Genomic DNA, 12032 nt, shown 5'->3' on the forward strand with positions numbered 1-12032 from the left:
CCATATCTGAGGTTCCTGCTCTACACAATGCCCTGATTGTGACCACTTCTGAGCAGAAAGTGTTATCTGCCTGCATGCATCTGGCTTTCTGTGATTCTTAGGCCATATTAAACCTTTTAGTATATGTGCTGCCGAAGCGAGCACTATATTAAACCTTTTAAAAAGATGTTTTGGAAAAAGTGTTTGCAGAGGGAGAGTATACAAATAATGAATCTTTTTATATTAACCTATTTCCAGGCTAAATTTTAATAAACTATTCCATGTGCCTTCAAGGCCTAGATCCAAAAGAATAGTAATTCATGAGTAGGTTTTCCTAGATTTCTGCTCTCATGAGAATTAAGGCAAAGATGGATAGAATTCCTATTACGTTCTTTAAGTTTTTTTTCCAGTTTTTCATTTCTTCTCAAAAACCTAGGTATATAAATCCTCAGATAGGGATGCCTGTGTGGCTCAGTGTTTGAGCGTCTGCCTTAGGCTCAGGGCGTGATCCTGGAGTCCTGGGATCGAGTCCCACATCGGGCTCCTTGCATAAAGCCTGCTTCTCCCTCTGCCTATGTCTCTGCCTCTCTCTTTCTGTGTCTCTCATGAATAAATAAAATCTTTTTAAAAAATCCTCAGATAATGAGAATCTTACAGAATAGAGACTCCTTAATATCAGAGAACCCACATTACCTCTTGATCTCCCTTGAAGGTGGCTTCTATTAGCAAAATAGGTGTTTGGAATTGCTTTATTCATTTACCAATGTAGTAAGTAGAAGGTTATAATGGGCGGACTTGAAGCCCTCTAGAGCAAAAGGATTTATATATAAAGTTACTCATTGTATCTATGCCCAAATCTCACAAAATCACAAATACACTGAATTATATCTGCCCTTACAATTCAATGCCAAAGAAAATTACAGGAAAAATATTCGAAGGAAGAAGGAGAAAAGAGTGTTTGCTCCATGCAAGGCTATTTCTTCTCTTCCTTTTACCAGTGCATTTCATAGTAGCATGACTGAGCTCATGGTCTTGGACTGAACTCAATTACATCAGTCCTTTTCCTCCTTGTACAGTTAGAATATGGTGACTGAAAAAAAAATCTAAGCAATATCCCTCAAAGAACATACATTCTTCATCTTAGCATGGATAACATCCAAGTCCCTCCATCTCAAACTAAGAATCTGTCATTTTACATGCTATCATCCTTGTCCTAAAGATTTATCAAATCTTCTCCCCACCCCCATGCCTCTAGGGTGATTCCTACCTATATTTACTTCCATTTTTACAACCATAGACTGTCATCACCATATTCTGTCTGACTCCTCCTCTTCCCAGAGAAACTAGAGTAGAAAACTGGTAGTCCTAGGAACCTTGTACACTAGTTTTTACAGAGTAAATCAGAATTAACTCTCAGAGAAACCATCGGCAATGTGAATCAAAAGTCTTATTATCAGACCAGCAATTTCATTTATAGTTATTGATACTTAGGAAATAAAAAATAATATGTCCAACAATATAGGTCAATACATGTAGCAGCAAGAAGTAGTAGATGAATTAATATGCATGAGACTTGTTTTTCTGTTAAAAAGAGATTGAAATACTTCTATGTGTGTACATGTGTGTAGAAGCAGGGGTGTGTGTGCATGCTCATTGATAGGAGTACTCTGGAGAAGGAGAAAAATCAGACCAGTGGTTGAAATAGCATTATGTCTGTCCCTCCACCAGTTCCATGGACTGCTCATAGGCCCCTAGAAGAGTAGCCTTGTTACACATTGTCTTAGATCAAATTTCCCAGAATTAGAGCCTGTGACAGGGATCCATGTACTCTCTAATAAAACTTCTATGGAACTGGCATTGCTTCCTTGGCATCTCTGGGCAAGAAGGTAAATCTTCCTTGGGTAAGATCACAAGTATAAGCTGTTAACCACAGCATTTGCAGAAGTTCAGGGAGGGCTATAATTCCAGGACAGAGGATTTATAAGGAGAACCAACAGGATCTACTACATACAACAAAACAGATGTACTTTAATCAACTTTGAAATGCACATCCTATGGTTCTACTTGGGAAAGTATATCATCAGATCTGAAGTATGAGCTGAGCATCTCTATCTTCTAAAAGTCCTGTATTAAGTTCTGATGTACAACCAGGCTGAAAAACCACTGCCCTCAAGTCAGAAGCTGAAGGACTGTTTTCAAGAAATGCCCACTGAGACTCTGGGTATAAACATTGCTGCCTTAGGACCTAGAAAACAAATTCCATCTCAAAGTGGGAAAAAGCACATTCTGTCCCTTCTTTGGCAGATCATTGTGATAGTAGAGTCTGCAGTATTGTAAAGGACCTACCGAGGTGCAGTGTAGGCCAGCTGAGAAGCACATCCCTCCAGAAGGTACCAGCATTAGCAACAGAGTCAAGACCCCTCATTAAATTTCTGTGGTTGGTAATCCCTTGAAGATGCACACAAAGGGAATGACATTTATTGACTTATCCCTTTATATAAGACTTCTCCAGGGCCTTCTGGAAATAACTAGTGGGATTAAATCATGCAGAAAGGGGCTGTGACACATCATACTTTGACAACTAATGTTAGTGCAATTCCATTTTCATTTATAGACTTATAAGACTTGAGCCATTCCAGATACCACAATACTTATGATAGCAAAGGCAAAAACAAAAACAAAAGTGGAAGTCCTAAGAACAAGCTTATAAACATAATGCAAGTTTATATACTGGAATACTGAGCAACCATCAAAAATCATGTTATATAATATGTGGGATGACATTTAGTGACATGAGGAGATGCTCCTGATACATTCTTAAAGTGAGGAACGACACATTCAATTCTCTGTAACAGGTATTAAATATGAATATTTATCATCTCTGGTACAAGAATAAATTTCTTTCCTGGGTTTTTCTGCATTTAGTGTGTATTATTTTAACAATTGAAAAGTAGGATGAAAAATAAAATACAGTACAATAAAGTCTATAAATTTTCCCATTGGAAGACATTAGTTAGCCATCTATGTTGAATTCCTAATCATTAGTAGTTGCTGTTTTCTTTTCTGGAAACGTTTACCATCTTCTTTTTATTTTAGGTGAGTGATAGGTCAGTATTACCTGTTCTACGCAACTTAAACTAAGATCATACTGTCTAACTTTGTTTGTATCGAAACTATCTTGCCGAAGAGGGTAGATCTAAGACTGGTATGTGGAATTAATTCACTTTCCAAACTCTGGGTCGCTTCTGGGTAGTTAGCCTTATACATCTTTTTGAATTTTATTCAGATGAGTTTCTCATCTGCCATGTGCCATGAAATAATCCTAAGAAGGTGAGTTTTGACCCTGAGTGTGTAATAAGGTGTTCAGGGACCAGACAGCTACTTTTCTTTTGCAGTGCAAGGTTGCATGCTTCTATAACAGCTGAATTTTTGTGACAGATAGGCTGCACTCATCCTGGCTAAGATAAGAATAGGCTTGGACTTAACCACAAACCCTGGCAACTAGAAGACAATAAAATAATATTTTCCCTTTAAAGTGCTGAAAGAAAATTATTTTTAACCTAGAATTAAAGAACCACAGGACTATCCATCACATATGAGAGTAGAATAAAAATATTTTTAAATATGCAAAATTTCAGAAGTTGTTTCCCATGCACCGTTTCTCAGGAAGCAATTGGAAGATGTGTCTCACCAAAATGCAGGAGTAAATCAGAAGAGGGGAAAGCATGAGTCAAGAAACTGAGAATCCAATAAAAGGAAGAGTCAAAGCGAAGTCTTGAATAGCAGCACAGCCACATCAACTATGTGTCACACCCACGGAGCAAAGAATTCTGATTAGTAGCATGGCAGAGGCTTCAAGGAGCATTTCTCCAGAACAAAAATACAACTGATAAATGATCTAAGAGGCTGGACTGCCTAGGAAACAATTTCAGAGTTCCTTAATGGTGCATAAAGTTTAAATACTCAAAGAGAAGTAAATGTAAACTTAAGTCAATTATCTCCAGGAAAAAAATAGCCATTCATGGAATAAAATATAATCATAGAATGCTATTTTGCTCAAAGTAAATAATATTTATATTTTGTCAAGAAAAAATATGTAGGGGTTTTACCAAAATGTTTTACAGTATGATGGGCAAGGAAAGGACTAAACGAACCCAAATCTTCATCTCTCAAAATAAAAAATCCAATGATATGTCTGGAATTGCTGAACCAACAAATAGCAATAGCCAATGTTCTCTGCACTCATAGAGATAAATATCAGAAGGAACAGCTAAAGAATTGAAAATTTTTGCCTGTGGGGAGTCATTGAATATCTGATGGGGACAGGAGACTGATGCTTTTTTATGACTCTTAGTACTATGTGGCTTTTTAAAAGATTTTTTTAAAAAAATTATTTATTTGAGAGAGAGAGCACGAACCAGGAAAGGGGGGCTCAGAGGGAGAGGGAGAAGCAGACTCCCTGCTGAGAGCCAGGCTCAAGCCCAGGACCCTGCAATCATGGCCTGAAACAAAGGTGGATGCTTAATTGATGGAGCCACCCAGGTGCCCAGCACTATGTGACTTTTTAAATTGTTTCCCCATAATGTTTTGTTACAAATAAAAATTAATTTCAAATTAAAAAATTCTTTATTGTTCACTTCTGTCAAACCTTTAAAGCAACAAATGAGTCATATCATATTTATTTTTCATGTCAGTCCAAACTTAGAGTTTTATTTTATCCCTGAGATATATCCACAGGATACAACTACATTCCTGCCTCGACAGATTGAGTTCGTTCAGTAGGTTGAAAATAGCACCAAGAAACAAAACCAGTGCAAACCATATTATATATTTTTTAAAATAGTTAATTTACTACATGTTATTCTTCAATTAAAAAGAAAATAAAAAAATAAAAATAAAAAACAATGAACTAATATGCTCTATCAATCACATATATGGTGAATTATTCATACCAACATCTTGCAAATAAACGTGGACATAAAAAAAAGTAAAATTCTGGAATTCATTGTGTACATAATTACAAATAATTTTGAAAAGCTTATAATTAAAAAACATACCCTGGGGCACTTGGGTGGCTCAGTAGGTTAAGCACCCTGACTCCTGGTCGTATCTCAGAGTTGTAAGATTGAGCCCTGCAGTGGGCTTTGTGCTGGGCATGGAGCCTGCTTAAGATTCTCTCTCTCTCCTTCTCCCTCTGCCCCTACCTACTCCCTTAAAAAAAAAAGAAAAGAAAAGAAAAGAAAAGAAAAAGAAAAAGAAAAAGAAAAAGAAAAAGAAAACAACAAAAAACACAAGACAAATAAAACATACCCTTAATAAAATTGACATTGTGTATGGAAAATAAGCAATGCTCTTTTGAAAGATGTTGGTACCTGCCCCAACATACCCAACCTGGAGGGTATATAAGCAGTACAGAAAGCTGATTTCCTGAGTTCTTAGTGCGTCATAAGCTGACTTTGAATCTAGCTATATGTTGAAATGCAATTTCCTCTATTTTATTTAATCTTCACCAAAACAAATATCTTATTGTGTACTGGGATTTAGAGATTTAATACACAAATCTGAAGTAAACCCTGAAGAAAAGTGAAGAAGTTCAGAGTTTTCTCCCTACTAGTTCACTTACAATTAGGGATTTTATTATAAACATAAACAGGGAATATTTTGACTGCCCAGAAATTTGAATAGAGCTGTATCCCCAAACAATATATATCCTAACTTTATAAAAATTCTAAGGGTAGTACTGACTACATGGGATTTTTTGTCAGAAATACTAACTTGAGAATGCAGTTTTTTAAAAAAGATTTTATTTATTCATGAGAGACACAGAAAGGCAGAGACACAGGCAGATGGAGAAGTAGGTTCCCTGTGGGGAGCCCGATGTGGGACTCCATCCAAGCTCGCAACCTGAGCCAAAGGCAGAGCTCAACCACTGAGCAACTCAGGTACCCCGAGAATGCAATTCTCACACAAGATGTAGCTCTATTTTACAAGGACTTCTTGAAAACGTTTTGGTTTTTACATTACAGGAGCTACCCCACCTGCAGATTTTTCTGCTATTGTAACTATTCCATCAGCACAGAGGCCACTAGATGCCACTTTGGTAGTGTGTTAAAAATTGATCTTGAAATTTAGTATTTTTTTTCCTATTGTGTCGTATTAATTATATTATGCATATTACTTGTTTTAAAAGTAGCAGTCCTCCTCATATTCAGCCCCCAGAATATAGAATAACAATTAAGCCAAGTGAAGTGATCTATAGCTTTCGGTTGGATGTCACCAGAACTCTGAAAATGTTCCATAATTTCTGTCCTCAAGTGAGTTGACATCTATATTAATTAGGATTTTGTGTAACTGATTGTGACCAAAAAACATACTAATAGTGCCTCAGACAAGACAGAAACTTACTTTTTTTCAGTACAAAAGAATTCATTAATAGGTAGCCCAAGGCTAGTAAGGTGGTTCCACAAACCCAGCAGAGATATTGCTGCACCATTCCTCAGTTGAGCAGAATTTCTGTCAGAGCTCCAGCAGCCACATTCATGTTTCAGGCCGTAGGATGGAAGAAAAAAGGCAAGAAATGGCAGAGGTGCTCCTAGAATCTGCCATGTAAAATTTCTGCTTACATGACCCCATCTAGTACAAAGAAGGTCAAAAAATGTAGTCTTTATATGGCGGTCTGTGGCCAGCAAAGAGCCAGATTCTCTCTCTTAGGAAAAAGGAGGGAAGAGTACTGGAGAAGACAATTTGCCATCACTGCCATGTATGCATGCTTAGGTGCTTCTCTGAACTATATTTATGAGACAATAGTAATAGTTGTTCAATGAGAGCTCATATAAATACCTGCTGCAATGTCACTAGCATATACTTTAATGAGATTTTCTTCATTGGTGTGTTCCATTCCCTCACCTATCAAATGGTAACTTTACGCTAAAAATACATTTTCATTGTCAGGTCTCAATCTATTTCCCTGAATTTCATCTTTGAAAGAAACAGAGAGCCTTGTTTATATGCTTACAGTACAGTGTTTCAAGATGATATTATAGCTTCACAGGGATAACAGAAATATTTTATGAAATTTCACTGCATAAAATACATCGAAGATTTCAGTAACTCTTTTTTTTTGCTATTAAAGTTGAATACAAGTACAAATAAATGTCATTATATTTTTACATCTCCAAGCAACTTGACGTGAACTTCTGCACATTGCCTGAGGTACATAGGGTAGCCATAGGAGCGGAAGGTGGGCATTGGGTGGAGGTGCCCATGAGCTTTGCCTGACATTTTAATAAATTCAGCTGCATATGTGCTCTACTGGGTGCTTGCTCAAGTTGCAAATTTAGCTCTGCAGCTATGTGAAGGCTTATTTTTTAAGGATTCTAATACAATACAGCCTTTATAATTCAGTGTTGGCAGGAAAAGCATTCTTTTTAGTCAGATATGCCCCCAAACTAGTTAGCCTAACAGTACAAACTAATGCACAGGTGCTTTCCAAGGTGTGGAAATTGTTACATAACCTATTTTAGAAAGTGTTCATTTTTATAGGTGTTTCTTAATTGTTTAAAAATAGATTTTTTTAAATAATTAAATCTGACATGTATAAACCTTGAACGTATCTTAAGATTCTAGGAGTGCAGCGTAAATAAATGAATGCCATAGTTATAGAAAATAAGAACTATGTAACCTATCGAGGTTGCCCTTTTGCTTTTTTTCTTTTCTTGCAATTTCATTTATCCACACAACCCTGAACAGCACTATAACCCTCATTTTAGCTTTTTCTTCCTCCCTTCTTTTCTTTCTTTTTCTTCTAGCAACTGAGCAATCTAGAATTCAGAGATGTAATATAATGTTCCCAGCATCACACAGTGCAGGTGAGAACCCAGCAAAAAAGGCACAGACACCTGCTTCTCCACCACCTGGTATCATGCCTCCTCAATTATCTTAGCACTCTGCAAACATGCGGTCCTAAGTTTGCCTGTGACAGACATTTATGACTTGCAATGGAAAGCTCGGCTCACAGTTTCACACTTCGCAGAGAAACAATCACACAGAGCAGTCACCAGGTAAAAAGAGAAGCTCCTTGTTAGTTGAGCACTCTCTGCCACACTCCACTCCAGATGAGTGGACTAGGGGAAAAACAACAGAGATCAATGACATGAAGTCTCTCGCGTGCCTGTGGTGTGATTTTTAAAAGAGAAACTAAATGTGTTTTGTTGTTGTTGTCATTGTCGCTGATCTGGATGTTGTCTCTGGGGCTCTGGGCAGCAAGCTGCTACACCAGCTCATCAGTCCAGCCCCATTACACTGAATTGAAGCATCGAAGGTAAAATATGGCTTGGAATGAAGTATTCTCAGGGAACAACAGACTGAAAGAAATTTTGTTGATGTTCAGGAAACACAAGGGTGACCGTATAACCTGGGAGTGAAAAAAAATGCTAGCTCTCTTGAAGGCTGAACTACTTTGGATTTTCTCTTGCTGTCCTGCTCTGCTGACATTTCCAGTTGATGACCCTTGTCTTCAGTGCATCTGGTTTCCTCTAGGATAGTCTAGTTCACTTTCCTCCTTCCTTCTTTAAGAGCAGGTGTCTTGTGCATAAATCAAACCAGATGAGAGGTATTTATTAAACCTAATAACACTAAAGTGTGATTGGCTTAATATTTTCTGGCCTTCAGAAATATTCTTATTTCTAAAAGGAAATATATTTAAAAAGAAAAAGGAAAAAATTGATGTTTACTAAACAACGACTATGTACTATACATTATCTTCCACAAACTCTTACAGCAACCTAAACATTTTTTTTAATTTTTTTATTTATTTATGATAGTCACAGAGAGAGAGAGAGGCAGAGACACAGGCAGAGGGAGAAGCAGGCTCCATGCACCGGGAGCCCGACGTGGGATTCGATCCTGGGTCTCCAGGATCGCGCCCTGGGCCAAAGGCAGGCGCCAAACCGCTGCACCACCCAGGGATCCCTCTTACAGCAACCTATTTGGAGGTGCCATTAGCCCCACTAGTCCAGAAAATCAAAATTCAAAGAGATTAAATTTTTATCACACATATAGTTAGTACCTATTAGTTGTATGTAAATAAGCAAGTAAGTCTATGCTTTTGAACTTATACCATGGCAATTCAGTCTGTCATTAGGATGAATTGCTTTAGAAAAACAATGGTAGCTAAGGGAGATGTGATCCACAACATTCTAAACTGCCACTTACCTCTGGCAAAAAAAATAAATGGTATCCCTGTGATGTCCAATGAGATAGCCACTAGCCACATGTGGCTATCTAAATGTAAATGTAAATTAATCACAATTAAATAAAATGGAAACCTAGTCCATCAGTTGCTCTAGGCACACTTCAGATGCTCCTTAGCCACCTAGCCACAAGTATTCTTGGTTACTGCCTTGACCGGTACAGATACAGAGCATATCCATCATCGCAGAAAGGTCATTGGATGCAGCTCCTCTAAGCTCCTGAGGACAGGGTGAGATGAAGCAATATATGTTCTTATTCCCAATTTTTAAAGATCTGTAACAATACCAAAATGAAAATAAGTTGTGTGTTTGTGTGTGTGTATGTGTCTGTCTGATGTTTTCTCTCTTAAAAGGAGAGAAGGGTTTAACACCAAGGGAAGAAAGGAAAGGAGGAACAAGAAGAGTCTTCCAAATGATAATGAGGGCAATTACCACAGACTGTTTTAGATGGAGGGGTGATGCAAGACATAATTTGAGCTTGCAAGGAAATAAATTATTGCAAAAATAAACAAACTGTACAAAGAAGGGTTTAAGAGATAAACTCCAGGGACTTCCACTTCTGGCCAAGATGAAGTAACAAGGAAGCAATTCACCTTCCTGAAACAACCAACCAACAAACAAAAACAGAAAAATATATGAAATCACTATTTTCAAGCCACTAGATATCAGAAAACAAAAGTCAATAATCTCAAAGGTGGAAAGCAGAAAAAGTAAACCCTACAACTGTTCCAGGTCATAGCTTGAAAGAGATTCAAGGTCACGGGTCAAGAAAAGGGAACCCAGGCAGAGCCTCACAGAGTAACTACACTGAGTTGAAGAGACAGAGCTGAACATCCTGTAAGACCAAAGTAAATAGACTGTAAGACAGAGAAAGCTGCCCAGAGAGAGAAATCTGCAGATCTGCAGAGTCCACCTCAAGAATTCAGCAGAGTCCACATCAGCACATGCTTGTGAGGAAACTTCTCGAAAGTAGGTTATGCCTTAACCCTGGACAGCTGATATGGTGACTGATGTGAACAAGGCAGGCATCCAAAGGAGCAGCTGTTTTCTCCTAACCTGGTGCAACTCTGATGGGCAGTATTCACTGCAGAGCTCCCTGCCAGCTTGGCTGTAGCACACTGTTGGAACCATTACAAATGTTTACTTCCACTCTGCTCAATCCTGCCTCCACCCCCTTCCTTTCACAAGTATTGATCCCTAATAAACATATGCACATCAAACGTTGTCATCTCAACCTATGCCTCCAGAGAATATAGCCTGTGACAGGTCCAATGATGATTCCAGATGACATCGTGTTTAAATCTGGTCTTTGGAAAACTGTGTGGGTGGTGGTGTAATTTACTGGGAAGAATTAACTTTGAAAAAAAAAAGGTTGTGTGTATGACTGTGTGGGGTAGACATAGAGTCTGATTATGTTACGTTTGAAATGCCTATTAAATATCTGTATAGGGGATCCAACAACACATTAAGAAAATTATTCACCATGACCAAGTAGGATTTATCCCTGGGATGCAAGGCTGGTTCAACACTCGTAAAACCATCAATGTGATTCATCATATCAGCAAGAGAAAAACCAAGAACCATATGATCCTCTCATTAGATGCAGAGAAAGCATTTGACAAAATACAGCATCCATTCCTGATCAAAACCCTTCAGAGTGTTGGGATAGAGGGAACTTTCCTCGACATCTTAAAAGCCATCTACGAAAAGCCCACAGCAAATATCATTCTCAATGGGGAAGCACTGGGAGCCTTTCCCCTAAGATCAGGAACAAGACAGGGATGTCCACTCTCACCACTGCTGTTCAACATAGTTCTGGAAGTCCTCGCCTCAGCAATCAGACAACAAAAAGACATTAAAGGCATTCAAATTGGCAAAGAAGAAGTCAAACTCTCCCTCTTCGCCGATGACATGATACTCTACATAGAAAACCCAAAAGCCTCCACCCCAAGATTGTTAGAACTCATACAGCAATTTGGTAGCATGGCAGGATACAAAATCAATGCCCAGAAATCAATGGCATTTCTATACACTGAAGAAAGAGACATAGACACTGAAGTCTATGAGACTGAAGAAAGAGAAATTAAGGAGTCAATCCCATTTACAATTGCACCCAAAAGCATAAGATACCTAGGAATAAACCTAACCAAAGAGGTAAAAGATCTATACCCTAAAAACTATAGAACACTTCTGAAAGAAATTGAGGAAGACACAAAGAGATGGAAAAATATTCCATGCTCATGGATTGGCAGAATTAATATTGTAAAAATGTCAATGTTACCCAGGGCAATTTACACGTTTAATGCAATCCCTATCAAAATACCATGGACTTTCTTCAGAGAGTTAGAACAAATTATTTTAAGATTTGTGTGGAATCAGAAAAGACCCCGAATAGCCAGGGGAATTTTAAAAAAGAAAACCATAGCTGGGGGCATCACAATGCCAGATTTCAGGTTGTACTACAAAGCTGTGGTCATCAAGACAGTGTGGTACTGGCACAAAAACAGACACATAGATCAATGGAACAGAATAGGGAACTCAGAAGTGTACCCTGAACTTTATGGTCAACTAATATTCAATAAAGGAGGTAAGACTATCCATTGGAAGAAAGACAGTCTCTTCAATAAATGGTGCTGGGAAAATTGGACATCCACATGCAGAAAAATGAAACTGGACCACTCTCTTTCACCATACACAGAGATAAACTCAAAATGGATGAGAGATCTAAATGTGAGACAAGAGTCCATCAAAATCATAGAAGAGAACACAGGCAACACCCTCTTTGAACTTGGCCACAGTAAC

This window comes from Vulpes lagopus, chromosome 4 (genome assembly GCF_018345385.1).
Source record: "Vulpes lagopus strain Blue_001 chromosome 4, ASM1834538v1, whole genome shotgun sequence".
Classification (NCBI taxonomy): Eukaryota; Metazoa; Chordata; class Mammalia; order Carnivora; family Canidae; genus Vulpes; species Vulpes lagopus.